The following is a 24,600-nucleotide window of genomic DNA, read 5'->3' as shown; positions in this document are numbered from 1 at the left end:
TTTAGTTAAATTTATTCCTAAGTATTTGATTTTTTTTATTTACTATTGTGAATGGTATTTGTTTCTTGATTTCCTCCTGATCTTGCTCATTATTGGTGTACAGAAATGCTACTGATTTTTGCGCATTGATCTTATAACCTGCGACTTTACTAAACTCATTTATGAGTTCTAGAATCTTTGTTGTAGATCTCTCAGGGTTTTCTATGTATAGGATCATGTCATCTGCAAATAATGAAATTTTGACTTCTTCCTTTCCAATTTGAAATGCCTTTTATTTCTGGTTCTTGCCTCAGTGCTCGAGCAAGTACTTCTAAGACAATGTTAAATAGGAGCGGAGACAGTGGGCATCCTTGTCTTGTTCCTGAGTTTAGAGGGAAGGAGTCTAGGATTTCTCCATTGTAAACAATATTGGCTTTAGGTTTTTCATATATACTCTTTATCATGTTCAAAAAATTTCCTTGTATTCCAATCTTTTGGAGTGTTTTTATCAAGAAAGAGTGCTGTATTTTGTCAAATGCTTTTTCTGCATCAATAGATATAATCATGTGATTTTTTTCCTTCAATCTGTTTATATGGTGTATTACGTTGATTGATTTTCTTATGTTGAACCATCCTTGCATACCTGGGATGAATCCCACTTGGTCGTGGTGTATAATACATTTAATGTGTTGTTGAATATGATTAGCAAGTATTTTGTTAAGTATTTTTGCGTCTAGGTTCATTAGAGAAATTGGTCTGTAATTTTCCTTTCTTGTGATGTCTTTGTTTGGCTTTGGTACTAGGGTAATGTTGGCGTCATAGAAGGAGTTGGGTAATATTCTTTCTGTTTCGATTTTTTGGAATAGTTTCAGCAGGATTGGTGTCAGTTCTTTCCAGAATGTTTTGTACAATTCACCTGTGAAGCCATCTGGCCCTGGGCTCTTCTTAGTTGGGAGATTTTTAATAACTGATTCTATCTCTCTGCTTGTGATTGGTTTATTAAGATCATCAATTTCTTCTTTCGTCAATATGGGCTACTTATGTGTTTCTAGGAATTTGTCCATTTCCTCTAGATTGTCATTTTTGTTGGAATATAGTTTTTCAAAATATCCTCTTATGATAGTCTTTATTTCTGTGGGGTCAGTGGTGATATCGCCTTTCTCATTTCTTATTTTGTGTATTTGCATCTTCTCTCTTTTTTTCTTTGTTAGTCTCACTAAAGGTTTGTCAATTTTGTTGATCTTCTCAAAAAACCAGCTCTTGGTCTTGTTTATCTGTTCAAGTGCTTTCTTATTTTCTATTTCATTTAGTTCTGCTCTTATCTTTGTTATTTCCTTCCTTCTTCTTCCTGTTGGGTTACTTTGTTTTTGTTTTTCTAATTCCTTCAAATGTGCAGTTAGTTCTTCAATTTTTGCTCTTTCTTCTTTTTTGATATATGAATTTATGGCTATAAACTTCCCTGTCAGTACTGCTTTTGCTGCATCCCATAAATTTTGGTATGTTGTGTTATCATTATCATTTGTTTCAAGGTAGTCATTGATTTCTTTTGAGATTTCCTCTTTGACCCACTGTTTTTCTAAGAGTGTGCTGTTTAATTTCCAAATCATGGTGTGAAATCTGGGCTTCTGTCCCTTGCAAATCTCCAGCTTGACTCCACTGTGGTCAGAGATAATGTTTTGTATGATTTCAATCTTTCTGAATTCATTCAGCCTTTCTTTGTGGCCTAGCATATGATCTATCTTGGAGAATGATCCATGTGCGCTTGAGAAAAATGTATATCCTGCTGTGTTTGGGTGTAGCAATCTATATATGTCTATTAGATCCAGCTCCTCTAATATACTATTCAGATGTTTTGTTTCTTTGGTGATTCTCTTTTGAGATGTTCTGTCCAGAGTTGATAGTGGTGTATTAAAATCCCCCACTATAATTGTAGATGTATCTATTCTTTCACTTAGTTTTTCCAGCGTTTGCCTGACGTATTTAGAGGCACCCTTGTTAGGGGCATAGATATTTATGATTGTTCGATCTTCTTGACAGATCTTCCCTTTCACTAAAATGTAGTATCCTTCTTTGTCTCTCACAATTGTTTCACATTTAAAGTCTATTTTGTCTGATATTAATATAGCTACTCCTGCCTTTTTTTGGTTATTGTTAGCTTGTATGATTGTTTTCCAGCCATTCACTTTCAATCTCCATGCGTCTCTGGGTCTAAGATGTGTCTCTTGTAGACAGCATATGGATGGGTCATATTTCCTTATCCAATGTCCCAGTCTGAATCTTTTGATAGGTGAGTTTAATCCATTGACATTCAGTGTTATTACTATCAAGGAATTATTAGTGTTAGCCATATTTTGATTGGATTTGTGTTTGTCATATTTTGTTTGTATATGTTTTTTTTTGTCTTTTTTGTTGTTGTTGTTGGTCTTATACTCTCCTCCAACTCTGTCTTTCCTGTTTTTTCCTTTTTTCCTGCAGAACTCCCTTTAGAATTTCTTGAAGGGGAGGTTTCTTGTTGGTATACTCTTTCAGTTTCTGTTTGTCTGCGAATATTTTGAACTCTCCATCATGTTTGAATGCTAGTTTAGCTGGATAGAGTATTCTTGGTTGGAAATTTTTTTCCTTTAGTACCTTGACTATATCATACCACTGCCTTCTTGCCTCCATGGTTTCAGAAGAGAAATCAGCACTTAATCTAATTGAGCTTCCCTTGTATGTGATGGTTTTCTTTTCTCTTGCTGCTTTTAGGATTTTCTCTTTGTCTTGAGCATTGGATAATTTGACAAGTATATGTCTTGGGGTGGGCCTGTTGGGGTTTATGACTTGTGGAGTGCACTGTGCTTCTTGGATATGTACATCTGTCTCTTTCAGTAGATTTGGGAAGTTTTCAGCCATTATTTCCTGCAACACTCCTTCTGACCCCTTTCCCTTCTCTTCACCTTCTGGAATGCCTATAATACATATGTTTGAGCGTTTTGCATTGTCATTCAGGTCCCTAAATCCTAATTGGATTTTTTCTATCTTCTTATTGACCCCTTCTACTATCTGTTTGATTTCTGATGTACTGTCTTCCACATCACTAATTCTCTGCTCTGTCTCTTCTAGTCTGCTGATATTTGCTGCAAGTGTATTTTTGATTTCTTGAACTGTGGTGTTCATTCCCATCATATCTGTTATGTTTTTGTGTATGTCTGCAATTTCCCCTCCAAGTGATGTCTTCATGTTGTTAACCTCTTTCATTACTTCGTCAAATTTGTCGGTGATAAATGTTCTGAGATCTTTCATTGCTTGTGCCAAGTTTTGCTCCCCTTCGTGATTATTGGTTTGTTGATTGGATTCAGCCATGTTTTCCTGATTACTGGTTTGGTTTGTAGATTTTTGTTGCTTTCTGGTCATCTCTTTATTTTGACGGATTTAATCAGTTCCTTAGCTTCTTTGTCTGCTCTTGGAGGTTAATTAGCTGTTATTTTTGCATAGGTGTTATATCTTCTCTTTGTCACTTTTTTCTTCTTATTCTAGTTACTTGTTGTTGGTTAAGTTCACTTTAAAGGAAAGTATTAGTGTTGGGGAAAGGCAATTGTGTAAGCAAGGGAAAAGTGTAAAGTAGTATTGGTGATATATGTTAACAAAGCAAGAATATGAGATCTGGGAGGATGGAGGTTTGATTCATGTAAATTGTGTAGAGTTATAGCAGTAGGTAGAGTACCTATTATGAGGTAGATGATTCAATATGGGAGGAGTATGGTATGAGCTAAAAAGCTATTGATTTCGTGAGAGAGGGAAAGAGAAAAGAAAGGTAATAGTTTCAAGAGTGGATAACAGACAGAAAACAAAACATAGGTATTAGAAATTAAGACTTAGACCCTTTGTGGATCGAAGAAAGGGAGGTGGGAGGTGGAATATAGGAGAGCCAGTAGATGGTGGCAGATATCAAGATGTAGGGGAAAGAGGATAGTGTAGGTAGCCTAAATCAGTTCACACAGAAATGAGGCAGTGAAAGATGAGAAAACCCAGCGAATGTGAGGTGTTTCCTGCCGCACCTATTGTATAATTGAGTTAAAATAAACTAAGTAGAATATGAGGGACAAGAGGGAGAGAGACAACAGAAAAAAAAGGGAAAAAAAAGGGGGGGGAGGAAGGGACGAGAGGAAGAAAGGAAAAGAGGGTGGGCAAGGGGTGGGGAACAGGTAGGGGAAAGAAAATAAAAAATAAAAAAAAAACAGATATACACGAACCAGAATTAAAACACCCACTACACAGCACCTACCACAAAAAAAAAAAAAACCCTTAAATAACTAAGTAAAAAAAGACTTTGGGGGATACGCTGTGAGAGAAGACTAGGGGATAATGCGGTGTTAGCAATCAGGAAATTGAAAAAAGTAAAGAATAAGTCAAAATGAAAATAAAAACAAAACAAAATGAAACGATAGAGAAAAAACTCCGACGTTGAAAGGCATTTAAGGACCTCAGATGGACCTCAGTGCATGATGGATTCAGGGATGGAAAATCTGAGATATTGAGGACTCAAGAGGTGTGAGTCTCTGTAGTGTGGGCCACCAGAATTTAGGGAATTCAGACCTGGCAGCCTCCAATCTCGTCAACAGGAAGCCTGGGAGCCCCGCAGTGTAACACAGCCCTCAGGGATCCCCACAGCTGGGTGCCAACCCTAGGGGGGAAGTCAGATCCGCAAACTCTATATTGTGACTGAACCCTGCAATTCACTTTGCTGGGCTCATTAGTATGTTATCCTTCAGTTCAGCTTTTGGACAGCTCCCGTCCTGTGATTCCAAACCACTGCCACTAGAGGGCGCCTCTACACCACAGCCACTTTACTAGTACAGATCCGAAGCCGGGCCAGTGACGTGGAAAACAGATTCCAATACCAGAATTCTCAAGCTTCGCAGAATATTCCCTAATCGGCTTCCAGACGTGTCCCCCCCCCACCTTGCCGCAGCCTAGATCAATTTTCCAATTACTTCTCTTTATTGCCTACAGCCTATTTGGGTTGGAGAACGGTTGCCGGGCTTTTGGGGGTGGGGCTTCAGGCGGAAGCGCTATTGTTTATATTCGCACTCAAAAGTTTCTCCCGCTTCACAACAAAACACCGTCTATCTTCCGAAATCGATCCACAAAGGCGATCTGTCACATCAACCTGTCAACAGCTCACCCAGAGCTCCCGAACTCCTTAGCCCTTCAGAGCCATCCAAAAGCGGAACCCCAGGACAGGACCGCGGTTCCCCCCACCCCCAACAGGGAGGAGCCCGTGCGCGGGTCTCACCTGCGGGCAATAGAACCCAAATTATATCTACTAGACCAATCCTCTCCATTACCTTTCCACCCAATCGATGTCCCGACACTTCTGCCCTGCAAAAATCCCGAAAAAGCCTCGCCTTGGAGAACCTGCCGCCGCGCCCAGCCGTCTCTTCCCAGGACAGACCACAAAGGCAAGTTTACTCAGCGACCATCTTCTGGATTAACTTTTAATTTCATTTTCCATGAGTTTAGGGCTCTTATATAAAAATACAATTGATATTCAGACATTAACACTCTTTCCTGAAAATGTAATAGTTATTTTGTAGATTCCTTAATATTTTTATGAAAACTGTCATGACATTGCAAAAATAGACAGGTTTGCTTTCCACTCATCAGTATGCCCTTTACTTATTTTTCTTGTCTTATTGTAATGGGGAGGGTCCTGGGTCAATGAATAGAAGTAACCGGAGAGAGTGGGTATACTTACTAGTACTTGATTTTAGGGGAAAGCATTCAACATTCCACAATTAGGCAGAATTGTTAGCTGTGTGATTTTCTTAGATACCATTTATCAGATCGGGGAATTCCTTTGCATTTCTAATTTCTTAGAGTTTTTAATAAAAAATGAGTGTTCAATTTTTGTCAAATGCTTTTCTGAATCTATTGAAATGATTATATAGTTTTTCTCCTTTTTCTTGTTAATACGGTGAGTTATAGCCATTGACTTTCTAATGTTAACACATTATTCCTGGAATAAAATCTACTTGTCATGATGTATAATGCTTTCTATGTACTTCTGGATTTGAGTTGCTAATATTTTCTTCAGAATTTTTTAGTCTATGTTTATGGGATATTGATTTTCAACTTTTTGCTGTTGTGTTAAGTTTGTGCAAGCCTCATAACATAACATGGGAAGTATTTACTCCTCCTCTAGGGTTTGTTTAAGGTTGATTTTATATCTTCCTTAAATATTTGATGGAACTAAATAATGAAACCATCTGGACTGGGAGTTTTTGTTGTGGGAAGGTTTTAAAAAAATTTTTTTAAAGAAGCTTTATATTGCATAAATGTTACATTGAATATAGGGGATTCCCATACTCTGTCCTTTTCCCACACTTTCCCACATTAAGAACATCTTTCATTAATGTGGGATCTTTGTTACAATTGATGAACACATATTGAAGCATTGCTACTAACCATGGACTATAATTTACATTATAATTTACACTTTGCCTCACACAATTTTATAGGTTTTGACAAAATGTATAATGGCCTGTATCTGTCATTGCAGTGTCATGCAGGACATTCCAATGTCCCAAAAATGCCCATGTTTCACCTATTCTTCCCTTTCCCTCCCCTTAAAACCTCTGGTAGTCACTGCCTTTATATAAATGATACAAGTTCTTCTGTGCTAGAATAATAATAAGTCTACTTTAGTCCAGTGTTCTTTCCCCAATCTTGAGGATTTTGTGATGGTGATTGTAGCAGTTATATTTTGTTTATGAATTCCAAAAATAGAAAGTGGATTATGTTTGTAAACTAGTCTGTTTGAAGTTTCACTTTTACTTAATTAAATTATTATTAGGGCTTTAATTGGACCACATCAGTAGGGCATTGTGTCCCCACCCCTTGGTGGGTGTGAGCTCATAGATAAACAACATGGCAAAAGACAGACATGGGAGTTTTTGAGCTGGGGCCTGGGAAGTAAGCACTCAGTGGAGCAAAGCAGCTGAGCCTAGAGAGAATCAATTGGCAGGGAGAGAAACAGAGCCATTCACCTGATAGTCTACAGCTGGCCTTTTGGAAAGAAGCAAGCCTGAGCCCTGAGAGAAACAGAGTCCCAGGAAGAAAGGAACCCAAGTAGTCTGAACTCTTGGCAGATGTCAGCAGCCATCTTGCCCCAACATGTGGCAATAGACTTTGGTGAAGGAAGAAACATGTTTTATGGCCTAGTAACTCTAAGCTTCTAGTCCAAATAAATACTCTTTATTTCTGGTATTTTGCAACAGCACCTCTTTGGCTGACTAATACAGTGATGCCCACTCTTTTTCTAATTGAGAGGGGGCTTAGATCCCATGGAGAAGATGGATGGAACTGTCTTGCTTGCAGTTGTAGATACTCTTTTTTTTTAGTTGACCTGGGTGAGTCCAAAGAATTGTAGAATAGGTGTTGCAACTCTACTGAGAGTCAGGCATCAACTGGCATATGAACAGACTGAAAATTAAAGTCTCTGGGACATATAAGTAACAAGTATAGTGCCAATTATAAGTTCAAATAAAAGGGGTCAAAGAGTCATGTGTAGGGAAATTATAACTATCAAGGAAATATTTACATTAGTCATATTTTCTTTAGGTTTATATATGCCATATGTTGTTTTTATTCCTTTTCATCTTTTTAGTTGTTCTTACACTTTCCTCCAACTCTCTTTCTCTCCCATTTTTTCCTTTCAACCTGCAGAACTCCCTTTAGTATTTCTTGAAGGGCAGGTTTCAGATGGACATACTCTCTTAATTTCTGTTTACCCATGAATATTCTACCTCTCCCTCCCTTCTGAATGCCACCTTTGCTGGATAGAGAATTCTTGGAGGGAAGTTTTTTTCTTTTAGGTCCTTAACTATATTATACCACTGTCTTCTTGCCTCCACGGTTTCAGATGAGAAATCAGCACTTAATCTTATTGAGTTTCCCTTGTATGTGAAAAATCTCTTCTCTTGCTGCTTTCAGTATTCCTCTTTGTCTTGATCATTGGACAATTTCACAAGTCTGGGTCTTGGGGTAGGTCTGTTATGATTTTCACTGTTTTGGGTTGACTACACTGTGCTTCCTGGACCCATGTACATACATGTCCCCCAATAGGATTGGGAATTTTTCAGCCATAATTTCCTCCAACACTACTTCTCTTTTCCCTCTGGGATACCTATAATGCATATGTTTGAGTGTTTCATGTTGTCATTCAAATCCCTAAAATACTGCTGGTTTTTTCCTAACTTTTTATCTATCCCTTCTCTTTTCCCTCTGGGATACCTATAATGCATATGTTTGAGTGTTTCATGTTGTCATTCAAATCCCTAAAACACTGCTGGTTTTTTCCTAACTTTTTATCTATCCGTTCAACTATCTGTTTGATTTCAGATGTACTGTCTACCACATCACTGAGTCTTTCCTCTGTCTCTTCAAATCTGCTGTTATGTGCTTCCAGTGTATTTTTCATGTCTTTGATTGTGCCATTCATGATCATCATATCTGTTATCTTTTTATGTATGTTTATGATTTCTTCAGTATATTCTCCCAGTGTCTTCTTGATATCCTTAATCGCTTATTTCATTAATTGATTCATGATATTTGTTTGGACATCTCTAATTAGTTGTTCCTTTTTCTGCATCACCTCCTTGTTTTTAGTTTCTTCATTGGACTGGGTCTGTCTTCCTGTTTCTTAGTATGGCTTGTAATTTTTTGTTGGTTTCTAGACATCTCTATATCTTGATGAGTTTATTCAGCTGATTAGCTTCTCTCTCTACTCTCCAGTTTTATTTTTTTGTTGTTTGTGCATATGTGGTAAGGTTTCACTTTGACACTTTATTCCTCTTATTCTATTTCCTTGCTGGTGTCTATGTTTCCTTGGGGGAAAAATTAGGGCCACAGAAAAGGACAGAAATAGGAAGAGAAAAAGAACAATAGTAATAATATAGTATATGATAGGAAAGGAACCAATAAGGCCTTGGGAAATGAATAATTAACATGAGTAAGAAGTACAGAGGAAGAAGGTTAAGAAGTGCAATACAAACAATGAAACAAGATACAGAATAGAGAAAATCATATAGAATTAATTTAAAAGGCTGGAATGAGAAGAACGAAAGAAAAAAAGAAAGAGAGGAAGAAAAGAAAGTAAAAAAGAAAAGAGAAAAATGGAGAGAGAGCTAAAAACAACAAAAATTGAAGACCAAACAAAAAAGTAGAACAATAGAAAAGAGAAGATAGAAGATGAAGGAGAGACAAGAAATAGTATAGGTAGAGAAAATCAGTAAGCAAAACAAAACAAAACAAAACAAAAAACAGGGAAACAAAGGAAGGGGATACACAACATACAAGAAACAAGACAGCAGCAACTCATTTTTAAAAAGGAGAAAGAGAAGCAAAAGAACAAAAACCAAAAATTAACACAGGAAAACAGCCTTCCCTCTTAGACCCCTAAGGAACTTCTCGGGTAGCTGGTATTCATCAATTACCTGCAGCCTGCCTTCTGCAGGTTTTTGTGGGTTTTTTTTAAGATTTATTTTTATTTATTTATCCCCCACCCCTTGCTGTTTCCTTGCTGTCTGCTCTCTGTGTCCATTCACTGTGCATTCTTCTGTGTCTCCTTGTATCCCTTTGTTGTGTCATCTTGCTGCACCAGCTCTCAGCAGGTGCAGGCTGTCAGTTCTCTGGGCACGGCCTGTCAGCTCTCCACAGGTGCAAGCCAGCTTGCCTTCACAAGGAGGCCCCAGGGAGCAAACCCAGGGCCTCTCATATGGTAGATGGGAGTCCAATCTATTGAGCCACATCCACTTCCCCTTCTGCAGGTTTTCTACTGGGTTTTAGTGAGTGAAATAAAGCAAAAATTTAAAAAGGAACCTTAAAAATAAAAAAGAGAGATCCAAGAAAAGCTAATACAAAGAGAATGTCTATGTTCCCTGTTCTAAAGTATCAGCTGGATGCCTGATAACCTGGGGGATCAATTCTCTAAGAAGAGCTGGGAATTGAACCAGGACCTCATATATGCAAGGCAGGAATTTTTCCACTGACCTAACCTGTCTCCTTAGGTTAGTTAGCTTTTCAGAAGGTTATTCACCCCCTTTCCCTCAAGCAGGTTAGATTCCTTGCAGTTTGCTAGAGACCTGCTGATTAGGTGCCTGTCTGTCTCTGCCTCCTCTTTGATCTACTTCCTCTTTACCTAGATGGCTGGGTATAACACCTTGCCTGAGGAGATCCCCCCTCCACTCTCCCTGTCAATTTGGGGTCCCTTCTGATATTCAAGGGGAACTCAGCTGGCCAAATTCACTGCAAAGAAACCACTCTCTACCCTCCTAGACCCCTCTTTCTCCCTGGGAATCTACCCTCATACTGTTTGGAGCTGGAAGCCAGCTTCTCCACCTAGGCTATTGCTCTGAGGGCAGGGTATAAGTGCCACTGCCAGCCACAGAGGTGAGCAACTCACAATTTTCCTTTGGCTTCTTTATCTTTCCATTACCCTCCTAGATAACTCAGAACACCTTCCCATTCTACATATATCCAAAGCAGCTGGCAGGGAGGAAGATTTCTGCTCTCCTGTCAATTAGATGTAATTTGCCAGGAGTTTTACCCTCAATATCTCAGAGTGGGGGAGGGGAGACCTTCCCGGTGGCCAGGTTTACTAACTCCTGACTACTTGTTTTGGTGAAGTATGGAACACTTAACGAGTCAGATATCAAGACACCCAGGAGGTACGAATTTAGAGAACTTTATTTTCTGGCCAGGGCGCTCTCCACCAGAACAAGGCAAGAGACATGCCGAGCTCAGGGGAACTTAGACTTTTATAGGAATACATACAGGAGGGGGTGGTTTTCACGTGCTTAGAAGAAGAGTTGAAATTCTATTGATCGCAACTCCTTTTGTTTCCTTATAAGGCTGTTGCTAAGCAAGCAAGCATGTTACAGAAGCTGTACTTTGGCAGCTCGCGTTCACAGCCAGGGGTTTTTCCCAGGGGCCAGATCCACATCCACTTTTCTATTCTTGTTTTATGTACTTTGGCAATGGGAGTTTCCCCAGGGGCCAGATCTACATCTGCTTTTCTGTTACATTAGCTTCTCTGTCTCTCTGTCCCTCACTCTCTTGGGTGTTGTGAAGCAGAGTCCTGATCTGCTATATCCCAAAGCAGGTCCCCAAGTCAGCCTTTGGCTCTTTCTCTTCACCATGTTTTAGTGAGAGCTGAAGTTTATCTGCCTAACCTGATGGCCATGTTCCGACAACTCAAGAAATTATAAGTTAGTCTAACTCTTCACATTGAGGAACATAAATTCCAAAGTAAGGCCCACTGACAGGGTGCCAAATTCCTGAGACTGTCTGCCCTGCTTATAAAGTCTAGATGTCCCTAGAGGCCTCAGGAGCCCTGCTGTTTGAGGCATTTTTTTACTGTGGCAGTCAATGAGATTCTGCTGAGATGTGCAAATCTCTGGGATGACCTCCTGACTCACTTTGAAATCTCTTAGCCATAAAAACTTATTTGTATTTAATATTTCTCCATTTTGGTCAAGGTCTTTTTCCAGATGAATAACAAGTCAGCAATTGGTAATAATCCCTCAGTGCCAAGAAGGCTCATTCCTGGGAATCATGTCCCATACCATTGGGGGGTGGGGCGGGGAAGGTAGTGCATTTATTTTATTTTATGTTTTTAAAAGATTTATTTTATTTCTCCGCCTCCCACCCTACCCCACCCCTCGTATCTACTTTCTGTGTCCATTTGTTGTGTGTCTGTCCGTGTTTGCTTGTATTCTCATTAGGTGTCTCTGGGAACCAATTTCGGGACCTTCCAGAGTGGGAGAGAAGGGATCATTCTCTTGTGCCACCTCAGCTCCCTGATCTGCTGTGTCTCTCATTGTCTCTCCTCTCTGTCTCTTTTTGTTGCTTCATCTTGCAGTGCCAGCTCTCTGTGTGGGCCAGCACTGCTGTGCGGGGTGGCACTCCTGTATGGGATAGTTCTCTATACAGACCAGCACACAGGCCAGCTTGCCTTCACCAGGAGGCCCTGTGCATCAAACTCTGGATCTCCCATATGGCATAAGGGAACCCAATTGCTTGAGCCACATCCGCTTCCCAGTAGTACATTTAAATGCTCAGTTTGGCTTAGAGAGAGGCCATATTTGAATAACAAGGAGGCTGTCAGGGGGTAATTCTTTGGCAATATATAATACTACGCTAAGTTTCAATTTCACAACAAAAGGTTCATAACTACAACCATCAATACCAAGGGCCTGGCTTAATGGTCTGTTCTTCACTAGGAACTGTCCATGTACTTGGGGGATTCTTGCCACTCTATTAGAGAATGAAGCAGGACTTCCCTGGATGGAAATTCAATATTCTTTTGGCTATTGTGTGGGTCTCCACCCTCCAAGATAATGCCCCATGAACACTGGAACATTTTAATATGTCCCAGGTGCACCCCTCCCCACATATCCCCCCATCACCCTGCACCAGTGATTCTCCCCTGCCAGGTATGACCCTTCCATGACCCAAAACCTCCTCAAAAACAAAGCCAAAAACTTATCCAAAGAAATTTAATAAGAAAACAAAATAGTAATAAAAAATAACAAATAAAATATAAAAATTAAAAATAAAAGAAATTTTTTTTATTCATTGTGCCTTTCATCACTTTAAGATCTATTATTGTTTACATACAGTGATAATTTCTTCCATATATTCCCTAGTGTCTTTTTTTTTTTTTTTTTTTTTGCTTTACCTTTCAAAGAAGGTTTAGGTTACAGAAAAGTCACATAGAAAATACAGGGGATTCTCATATACCCAATGCCCTCTTCTTCACCCACTCTCCCCTATTAATAACATTTTACATGTGGACAGTACATTTGTTACAATTCATGTGCAAATATTGAAGCATTGCTACCAACTATGGTCAATGGTTTACATTATGGTTTATATTTTGAACCATACACTTTTACAGGTTTTGACAAAATTTAAAATGGTCTGCATCTGTTACTGCAAAATAATGCAGCACAATTCCAATGCACTAAAAATACCCTATGTTCCACCTCTTCTATTTTTCCCTCCCTCTTCACTCAGAACCTAAGGTAACCACTAATATTAAATTTTTGAAGAATAAGGTTCATAGTTGCATGTAATAATAATGAGACCTTGACATATTGGTATATTTTCCTTTATTAGGCACTGCCTATGTTCTCGAGAGATTCTTGCCCCTCTAACTGAGACCTGACACTTCAGGATGGAGTGTAGTATTTTCTTGTTTATTATGTGGGTCTCCACCCACTGAGATAACACACTGTGACAAGGTGAATACTTTCATATTCCATAGAAGCAAGCACCAGGTGTTCCCTATCCCACATAGCCCCTCACCCCCAATTCTTTACACCAGTAACCCTCCCCTGCTATGTTTGTCGAAAGAACATTTGTGGGATGGTTTTTGAAAAATAATTCAATTCCCTTCATAGCTATTGGAGGGAGGGGCTAGTTCATATTGATTCACTTTGTGTAATTTTTCTTTTTCAATGAATTTTTCCATTTATATTTAATTGCCAACTTTGTTACCATAAAGTAGTTCAAAAATATTCCCTTATTACCCCTACAATTTTTCAGGAACTGGAGTACTAATTCCTCATTCCTTTCTAATAGTGGTCATTTATGGTCTCTTTTTATTCATCAGTCTAGAAAGGGATCTATTAATTTTCTTGATCTTTCCAAAGAACCAACTTTATGTTTTAATAAGTTTTCTTTTGTCTGTTTTCCATTTTTATTGATTTCTACTCCTATCTTTATTATTCCTTTCCTCTACTTATTTTGCTTATCTTTACTTTCTTTCTCTGATGTTAAAAAAACTTTTCCAAGTGGAAAAGTTGTAGGTATATGGAAACATTCTATTTAAAAAAATAATATTCCCATATTCCTTCTTATTGTTAACACTTTGCATTAATGTGGTACCTTTGTAACAAATGATAAAAGAATATTAAAATTATACCATTAACTATCATCCATAATTTTCATCAGGGTGTATTTTTTTTTCTAAATATCACCCTATTATTAGCACCTTGCATTTGTATGGTACATTTCTTATAATTCATGAAAGAACATTTTTATAATGTTACTGTTATCTATAACCCATTATTTACAATAGGGTTCAATGTGTTGTGCAATCCTAGTTTTATCCTTTAATTTTTATTCTAATGACATCTATACAATATAAAATGGTCCCTTTTAACCACATTCAGTAATGTTATACTCACAATATTGTGATACCATCACCACCATCAATTTCGAAAATGTTACAATAAACCAAATGGACATTCCGTACTAGTTAAGCATTAGCTCCCCTTTCCCTATCTCCAACCCAGCTCCTGGTAACCTATATTTTAGATTTAAACTCTACAAACTTGCTTATTCTAATTATTTCAAATCAGTGAGATTATACAATGTTTCCTTTTGTGTCTGGCTTATTTCACTCAGCATGTCTTCAACATTCATCCACTTTGTTGCATGTAACAGAACTTCATTCCTGTTTATGGCTGAATAATATTCCACTGTCTGTATATACCACATTTTATTTATCCAGTTATCGACTGATGGACACTTGGATAGCTTCCATTTTATCACAATTGTGAAAAATGCTGCTATGAATATCAGTGCACAAATATCAGTTCAAGTCCTTGCTTTTGATTGTTTCGGGTTGATATCTAATAGAGGGATTGCCATGTCATATGATAAGTCTATACTTAGATGTCTGAGGACTGCCAAACTGTCATCTACAGCAATTGCACTATTTTATATTCCACCAGTAGTGAATGAGTGTTCCTACTTCTCTGCATGCTTTCCATTACTTATAATTTTCTAGTTTTTTAGAGTGGCCATTCTGGGTGTGAAATGATATATCGTTGTGGTTTTATTTGTATTTTCCAAATATCTAGTGATGTTGAGCGTCTCTTTATGTGCTTTCTCGCCACTTGTATATCTCTTTGGAGAAATATCTATTGAAGCCTGCTTTAGTTTGCCAAAGGGCTGTGGGTGGGAAGTACGAGAAATCTGTTGGCTTTTATAAAGTGGATTTATTTGGGGTAAAAGCTTACAGTTCCAAGGTCATGAAAAGGCTAAACCGAGACCTCAGCAGAGATGCTTTCTCACCAAATCAGCTACTGCTGATCCAAGTATGTTATCACATGGTTTAGCAAGATGGTAACTGTTAGAGGTTTGCAATAATTAACAAGCTGTAGCTGAGTTTACCCTGATATGCACTGGGAAAAAGGCAAACCCCCCCCCCTCCATGTCTGAGGGCACAGCACTTTCCCACAGGTTAAACAAAAAACTCCATAGAGACAGGAGTAGAGAGAGATAGAGATCTTCAATATCTGCATATCAGTGGGAGATGGAAATCTTTACTACCTCTACCTGCACATCAGAGGGAGAGGGAAACCTTCATTATTTACATATCAAAGGGAGATATAGGAATTCTTTAATCCCTATAGATCAAAAGAAACATCTGCTCCAGCAGCATTCCAAGAAGCATTAAACTCCCTAACCCACTATTCACTGGTCATTATCAGGGAAAATTTTCACCTCTAGGGCTTCCTATTGGTCCCTGCACCTCACTCATACCCTCAACCCCCCTCCGACCAACTTTCATTTCCCACCTAGGAAAGTTCTGTATAAATTCAAATTCCCTCTTTCCAGGAGTGGGCTGAAGTCTCTCTTCAAACCCCCACTATGCTGGTGGGGGGCTGATGTCTGTTCTTAGACCCCCTCTATTGGGAGAGCTTCTCAATAAATTCTTTCTTTGCCTGTGGTCATACCAGTCTCCGTGTCCCGGTGAGCAATGTTTTTCTCCAATAGTCACCAATCTCTACCCAGGTTTCAACCTCCCCTCTGAGTTCATGCTTTCCTCTTAAGCTCCCTGGCCTGAGCCTCTTGAGACTTCATGCTTAGTGATCTTTAGACCTCTCTTTCCTGGCATAGGAACTGTTTCTTTCTGAGCCTCTGTATTAGTCAGCTAAAGGGGTACTGATGCAAAATACCAGAAATTTGTTGGTTTTTATAAAGGGTAAATACCCTTTATAAAGCTCTGGGGTAGGAGCTTACAGGTAGCAGGCCATAAAGCATAAGTTACTTCCCTGACCAAAGTCAATTTGGAGCAAGATGTCTGCAGATGTCTGCAAGGGTTCAGGCTTCCTGGGTTCCTGCATTCCTGGGGCTTGCTTTTCTCTGGGTTCAAGGTTCCTTCATTCCTGGGGCTGGCTTCTCTTTCCTCTTGGAGCTTACTTCCCAGGGCTCCAGCTTAAGTCTTCAACATCAAGCTCCAACATCGCAATTCCAACATCAGAAAACCCTCAACTCTGTTCTTTGCCATGCCTTTTATGCCAATGCCCTAATCATAATTCAATCATTCCCAGGTACATATCAGATTACAAGCATAATCCAATATATCTTTTTGGAATTCATCAATAATATTAAACTGCTACAGCCTCTTTTTTCAGTCTCAGCTATTCTGCTCCCTTCTCAATTTCTTTCACCTGTAAGCTAAGGCCTCATTGTTTAGCCTCATACATCACATAGCAGGATCTAAAATGACAGATCTCTCTCTTCCTGTGTCTGTCTGAGTGAGTGTTTATCTCAGACTCAGCAAGTGGGTGGGGACTCAACATGAGTCCAGCCTCACTGACAGAGTCCAATATAAAGCTCTACAGCAATCTTAACAGATAATCTAATCAAAGACTCCTCAACTGAATTTAATGCAGTCAAAGGATATCACAGCCAGAGGAATAGATTAGTTTACAAACACAATCTTTCTTTTTCTGAGATTCATGTAATAATTTCAAACTGCCCAATGTGTTTTACCCAATTTTAAATTCAGTTGTTCATTTTTTTATTGTTGGGTTTTAGGATTTCTTTATATATTCTGGATATTAAACCCTTATCATATATGTGGTTTCCAAATATTTTCTCCCATTGAATAGAATGTCATCTAACTTTCATGTTATAACCCTCATCATAGAAAGGTTGTATTTTATTTTAGTGAGGTCTCATTTATCTGGATTTATTTTTTTTCTTTTTTATATCAGGTCAGTATATAAAGTCTAAAAAACCATTGCTTAACATAAGACACTAAAGATTCTGTAAACCATTTTGGGTAGAATTGACATCTTAACATATTTAGTCTTCTAATCCATGAACATGGAATTCCCTTGCATTTATTTAGGTCATCTTTAATTTCTTTTAGCAAAATTTCATAGTTTTCTGTGTATAAGTCCTTTACATCCTGTGGGAAACAAAGCCATGTTATTTCCATGGAAGCAAGTTACTTCCTTGACCACTGAGTCAAACTGTCCCTTGTGATTATTGGTGCGGATCACAATCTTGGCAGGGAAAGCACACCTGCAGGCAGAACAATAAAATATAGAACAGAACCTGAGTAACAAGATTTGTGAGTATAGTTACTGATTTTTATAATAATAGTTCCAGTAAAGTTTGTTGGTGTTCATCAATCATTAGTTAATATAGAATGAGGTAAGGGTAATAGGTAACTTGATTTTATTCTGAATGTCATATATGTTAGGGGTATATATACTAGCCCCTCGACTCAATAAAGTTGTCTGATGAGCTTGAGAAATCAATGCTCTCAGATCCCCTGAACTCAATCTTTCTTTGTCTTTCATTCCCGATACCTCGGGTCACTGACCAAGACTCCGACAGGTGGTGCCCAGACGTGGGGCCTGAGGCAGAGGATTCATCAAGACATGTCAGCGTAGGATCTTCCACCTCTGGATCGGGAATGCGGAAAGTTGAAAAGCCTTTTTTAAGGTAAGGAGCATCGAAATTAATTAACCCGGGTAGATTGCTGCTTCATATTATTAAGTTTTGCTTTCCGCTCGCATCAGGATATGGGTAATCAACCAGGATGCTTGGAAGAATATTCACAGGTTTTGAAAACACTGTTGCACAGTGTAGGCATCACAGTTAAGACTGCAGATTTGTTAGAATTGTTTGCTTTGGTTCAAAAGCATTGTTATTGGTTTCAACCACAAGGAAAGAATTTGATGAATGTTAAACAGTGGAGGCAAGTAATGAAAGCATTGTGGAGAGCATATCAGAAAGGAGAGAATATACCTATATGAGTTTGGGCCTTAGGACAGCATATTGCTGCTGCATTAGATCCTTTGCAATCTGACGAAGAAGAAGAGATTGTTCTTTTCTCAAGGGAGGAAACGGCTATGAATGATACAGGTAAAGACAAGAACTTGGAGGAGAATCAGGAAGAAGAGTTATTTGAAATTAAAGACACAAATCCGCTCTTAACTAAATCCATGTCGGAACTAAATATTTCTAAGGCAAACATATATCCTAATTTGACTCATGAGGTTCCTTCTGCACCTCCAGAACCTGGAAAAGTACCTAGTGGACTTTTCTCTACAGACCTGCCTTATGTTCGTAGCAGCTTTAAGTCAAATCCTGTGCCTGTTACTCCATTAATGAGATGTCTTTTACTGGGATCTAGTCAAGGTGAGCCTCTGGCTATGCAAGCTGTAGCCGCTTTTCCTGTAACTATTCAACAAATTCCTCCTGATGCTCAACACCCACAAGGGGGTGTCAAGTTTCATCCTGAGCCAAAAACTTTTAAACTATTGAAAGATTTAAAACAGGCAAAGATACTAAATAATGTCCTTGTTAGTGAAATCAGGCTTGTAAGAAAACTATCTGTTAAAGTGTTAACTAAGATAAGGAAACTATTCTGGCAGCAACTCTGCAACCCCCCTGCTGTCTACATGACAATGTAGCTGTGGCCTAGTGGGGGTTAATAGAGATAAGCCACTGAAAAAAGAGAAAAACATGGCAACATTGGTGTTCTGTTTTATTTCCATGCTAATTCTAAATGGGCTTATTTAACCAAGATAATAAAATTAGTACAAAATTTTTATCAAGGTTTAAAAAGGAATTTTCAGTTTTAAATCAATAGTTTACTCCTGAACTTCAAGTCTCAGTATAGTCTTACAGAGTAATAATCCAAAAATGTGTGTTAATGGTCTGTCTAAACTGCTAAATTAGAGTTTTAACTACATTTATGCTGCTCAAGTTATCTTAACTGATTGCTGATAACTAATAAAAATGTTTCCAAGCACAAGCTTGCATGTTACAGGCAACATGGATTCCAGAAGAAATCTTAAGAAGTGATATTTAAAATGTGATATAATGGAGAGCTTAAAAGCAGCTATACCAAGAAAGTAAGAATTATGAGTTAATTGTAAACTGTATGTTTCTGTTACTGTGTTGTTGATTGTTCTGTGTGTGTTCGTTCAATGTCAGTATATATTTTGATACCTCCGGATAGTAATATAAATCAATAAAAATTTATAAAAGAGCTCTATTCAAATGGCCAAAAATAAATAAGCACTTATATTAACACATAAGCTTAAATGTTAATAAGATCTCTACAATAATAAAAATTGTGAATCTTGATTAACAAAATTACTATGTCTTTTTATAAAAGGTTGTTCTTGCCTAGATTGAAATGAATAGCTTATTTTTCTTCACAGGATAATATGAAGGATGTAAAACTTAAATGAATATTAAAAAGATTAAAAGTTTGTGAGAATGCTAATTGAAATTTAATAAGTTTTTGCAAAAAAGTGTGTTTTGCCCTAAAGTAGGATGGCTAATTTTCATAAACTCTTGGAACTTAAATGCATGTGGCAAGTTATAGAAAGTATTGTGGTAACTTTAAGTAAAAAAAAAAAAAATGTGTTCTGTAAAAGTAAAATTTGTCTTAAGTCTTAAAATAATATAATTATACTCTATATGGTTATAAATAATTATAAAAAGTCTTATGAAGCATTGTTTAAACTAAAGTGTTTAAGTGGCTAATTCCAAAAGGTCATTATTAAACAAACCTGAATTAATAATAATAATGATAATAATAATAAAAGGTAATTTTATAACAGAAAAGCTTGGCTGCAGCCAGCCTCCTTTGACAACTTGCTACTAGGAAACTGTTTCTAATATTGCATGCTACTAAGTATTTAAAGTAAAGAAAAGTTTATTATTTTAACAAGCTTGTTAAGTGTTGACGGTATTATGTTATAAGAAGTTTGCTTGATAACTTCATATATGGGCTATATGAAATGTGTTTTTATTATGAAGGAAACATGAAATGATTTTGTCCTAAGATAAAATGATTGGTTATTAAGAAAGAGTAAAATATGGAACAAAACCTGAGTGAATACTAAAAGTGCAAAAGGTTCGTAGAAAAGAAATTTTTATAATTAAAGTTAAATAAAATTTAATGGGTCTATCTATAAAATTTTAAAAGCTTCAATATCAAGTAGTATACGAATGCAAAGTTAAAATTTTGTTCTTTCTCAAAGCTTCTCAAATCGTTCATCTGTTTTGGTAAAAGTTTTTATCCTCAATAATCAGTATACAAAGAAAGTCTGTTTTATCAAAATAGCTTCTTGTGCTTTCATCTCATCATTCCTCAGTCTTCCAAGAAGGAAAAGTTTTATCTCTTTTAAAGGAACATAATTTTCAAAACTGCTTTCTCAAAATCAAATCCTGAAAAGTAGCCTTTTATTCCAAACTAATTATAAAAGATTTGTTCTTTTACCTTAAAAGAAAAGTTATAAGCTGAATAAAAGGTGTTTTAAAGTGTTATAACCCTCTGTTAATCAAAGTTGTATGAGTAAAAGATTTCTATAAATGCTTAAAAGTGTATAAAGTGACCAATATTTCAGCATAATATTAAAAAGAAAAGTACAATGTGGTTAATTGTGGTTTTAATTACTATAAAAGAGTGTGTGTCACAGAAACAACCTCTTATCATAGATTAAAGTAACAACACTGTAGTATGCAGCAATCCCAAACACTGCTAGTTGCAAAAGTTAATGTCCAACTGTGTTGCTATCACTTTGTTTTAAAACTTGCTAAGACTTTCTTTAGTGTCTTCTTAAACAAATCAAGCCAGCTGTATTCCTCTATCTGTAAAAAATGCAACAATAAACTTTTGCAGTGCTTTTCAGGGCTATGTGTATAGCCCAACTATCTTGTACAGTATTTACTATAGTAATAGTAATAAAAAAGCAGCATACGTTACTTCTCAAAAAGAACAGGCTTGACAGACTCCATTCACGTCTGCTCAGCATACTAAACTTGCTGCCATCATTAAGGTATTAACAATATTTAATAAACCTTTGAATATTGTCTCTGATTCTGAATATGTATGCCTTACCATTAAGCATATTGAAATGGCTCATATCTTTGTTACTGATAAATTATCTCAACTTTTTGCTGATTTGCAACATCTCATTAGATTAAGACAGTATCCTATTTACATTACACATATACATTCTCATACATCTTTGCCTTGTCCTATAACAGCAAGTAATGCTCGAGCTGATTTATTAGTGGGGTGTTTACAAAGTGCTCGTGATTACCATGCTTTAACTCACATTAATGCTAAAGGCCTGCTAAATAAATATCAAAATTTAACAAGACTACAAGCACAGGAAATTATCCGTACTTGTCCTACCTGTAAACCACTAACAGCAGTGCCTTTTCAGGCTGGAACTAATCCCAGAGGCCTGACTCCTAATCAATTATGGCAGATGGATGTTACTCACATTCCATCCTTTGGTAAACTACAATATGTTCATGTTTGTATTGACACTTATTCTCATTTCATGTGGGCTACTGCTCAAAGTCAGGAATGGTTTCATCATGTTCGCTCACATCTCTAGTCTGCTTTTGCTGTAATGGTATGATCTCTAAAAATTAAAACTGATAATAAACCTTCCTACATTAGTAAATCCTTTGCTTCCTTTTGTAGAAAATATGCTATTGAACATGTTACCAGCATTCCCCATAATCCTACAAGTCAAGCTATTGTTAAAAGATACCATCATACTCTCAAAACTATGCTTTTAAAACAAAAAGGGGGAGATGATGGTATGATATCACCTAAAGATCAATTGGCTAAAGCTTTATTTACCTTAAATTTTCTTAACGTTTATGATTCTATGACACTGGCTGAATGTCATTTTGGACATTCTCAAACATCCACAGAAATTGCAGAATCTGAGAATCAACCAGTATTTTGGAAAGATGTTTTAAGTAATGAATGGGAAAAAAAGGCAGGGTTAAAGTATGGGGGGGGGAGGTTATGCTCTTATCATTTCAGAAAATGGAGAAGAAATCTGGCTTCCAGCAAAAAGGATTAAACCTAGGACTGAAGAAGTGGAGTCTCCTACACATATGGATCCTACTGATAGTGAGTGAAACCGGCAATGGTAATTACACATATTGGGCTTATATCCCTAATCCCCCATTACTTCGAGTGTTAACCTGGAAAGATCCTTCTTTTCCTGTCTATTTAAATAGAACTCATATATTTCCTGGACCCAGAGATGATAGACTACCACTTAAGCCACGAGAAGAAGGACAAAGGATTTATAATCTCCTTCTTCCATTTGATTTCTGACCTCTTTGCATTGGCAATCGCCTACCATGTATGGCTGTGAAAAATAGAACTATGATCAATTTTAGCCATAATAATACTAAATCTTTGGTAACTTTATTCCCATCCTATCAATACCAAGAATATAAGTATCCAAGTTATAGTTGTCCTAAGAGGAATGCTAGTGATATGCAAAGATGCTATGAATGCCATAAGGGAAGAGGATCTGTCGTTTTTAATGATTTCTATGGAATAGTTTGGGAAAGTGCCCCTATGGGGAATCCCAACAAATATAAGGGCAGATTTATTTGGTATGGTATAAATAGCTTGGGACAACAAATTAATAATATGCAGTATCCCTTTCATGAATCCCTTGATTTGGATGAAAAAATAATTTTTACCAAAAATAATAGTGATTGGAATAATATAGGGAAATGGGTTCCTCTTTCGTGGTGTAATAGCACTGGAGTCCATGATCAAAAACAAATATGGAAAGTCTTCTTAGGAGTGGCATCTACTTCTGAATGGAAAGGTAATAAAAGTATGGATGGACAATATTTACAATTAGATCAAATTCATCATTTTCAATCATGTGTCAGAGATCCATATGTGTTTGTGGTAGGGAAGGCTACCATTACTGAAAATGCTTTATTTTATAAGGATGGGGCTTTGTATACTTGCTTGTCTGAGAATATTTTACAGAATGGAGATATTATCACCATGGCTCACCAAAGACGAGGAGTGTGGATCCCGGTGGATATGAATTGGATGTGCCAGTCATCTGAAAGTCATCTTCTTTTCCACCTGGCTCAAGGACTGTTGAAACGATCTAAGAGATTTTTGGGACTTCTCATAGCTGGCATTCTTGGCCTTATTGGTGTCATCACTGCTGCTGCCACTGCTGCTGTTGCATTGCATGAGATGGTGCAAACACAGCAATACGTGCATGATTGGCACAAGAATGCAAGTGATTTATGACATAGTCAGGAGCACATTGATGAAGGACTTAATGACAGCGTTAGCGATTTGGAATCTGCTGTTTTACACTTAGGAGACCAAGTTTATAATTTGAATTTGTTAAGAGAATTGAAATGTGATTGGAATGAAAGTAATTTTTGTATTACTCCTTTGGATTATAACATTTCTATGTTTCAGTGGAATAAGATCAGAAATCATTTGTTAGGACACAAAGGAAATATGTCATTAAAAATTGAGGAATTGCAGAAAAAGATTTTAGAAATGTCTCATAATCAGATATACATAGATAATGATAAGGACATCTTTAATGATTTGATTTCACATTTAAATAAGTTTAATCCTGTTGATTGGTGGAAGTCTCAGCATTTCTTATCTGCCTTAGGAATAGGGATATGTGTATTAATCCTGTTGCTCATGGTTGTCACTTGCCTGGGTAAAGGTGTTTGCCAGAGATTGCACCATTTGGACACAATGGGACAGGCTAATAACTTAGTACTTGCTAAAACACTACAATAGTACCCCAAAGTCAGTGAGCTTGGCTGGTAGTCAATGATGGGTAAGACCCCCTGGGGGGCAACCTAAGACAGGCACAGTCACCCTGACTAAAACAAAAAGGAGGAAATGTGGGAAATAAAGCCATGTTGTTTCCATGGAAGCAAGTTACTTCCTTGACCACTGAGTCAAACTGTCCCTTGTGATTATCGGTGCGGATCACAATCTTGGCAGGGAAAGCACACCTGCAGGCAGAACAATAACACATAGAACAGAACGACCTGAGTAACAAGATTTGTGAGTATAGTTACTGATTTTTATAATAATAGTTCGAGTAAAGTTTGTTGGTGTTCATCAATCATTAGTTAATATAGAATGAGGTAAGGGTAATAGGTAACTTAATTTTATACTGAATGTCATGTATGTTAGGGGTATATATAGTAGCCCCTCGACTCAATAAAGTTGTCTGATGATCTTGAGAAATCAATGCTCTCAGATCCCCTGAACCCAATCTTTCTTTGTCTTTCATTCCCGATACCTCGGGTCACCAACTAAGACTCCAACAACATCCTTAAATTTATTCCCAGATATTTTATTCTTTTAGTTGCTAATGGAAATGGAATTTTTCTTTTGATATCTCCTCAGACTGCTCATTACAAAGGTATAGAAACACTACAGAGTTTTGTGAATTGATATTGTACCCTAACACTTTC

General features: G+C 37.3%; 1 long non-coding RNA gene across 1 annotated transcript; it reads left to right on the top strand.

Moving 5' to 3' along the window:
- Positions 1–18,204: 18,204 nt before the first annotated feature.
- On the top strand, positions 18,205–23,540 carry LOC131278201 (uncharacterized). Its single transcript, XR_011648611.1, has 2 exons — positions 18,205–19,193; positions 22,142–23,540. It is a non-coding gene; the product is annotated as an uncharacterized lncRNA (long non-coding RNA).
- Positions 23,541–24,600: the final 1,060 nt, after the last annotated feature.

This window comes from Dasypus novemcinctus, chromosome 4 (genome assembly GCF_030445035.2).
Source record: "Dasypus novemcinctus isolate mDasNov1 chromosome 4, mDasNov1.1.hap2, whole genome shotgun sequence".
NCBI classification, from domain to species: Eukaryota; Metazoa; Chordata; class Mammalia; order Cingulata; family Dasypodidae; genus Dasypus; species Dasypus novemcinctus.
The sequence above is the reverse complement of the archived record's forward strand: the minus strand, read 5'-3'. Positions and strand labels throughout refer to the sequence as shown.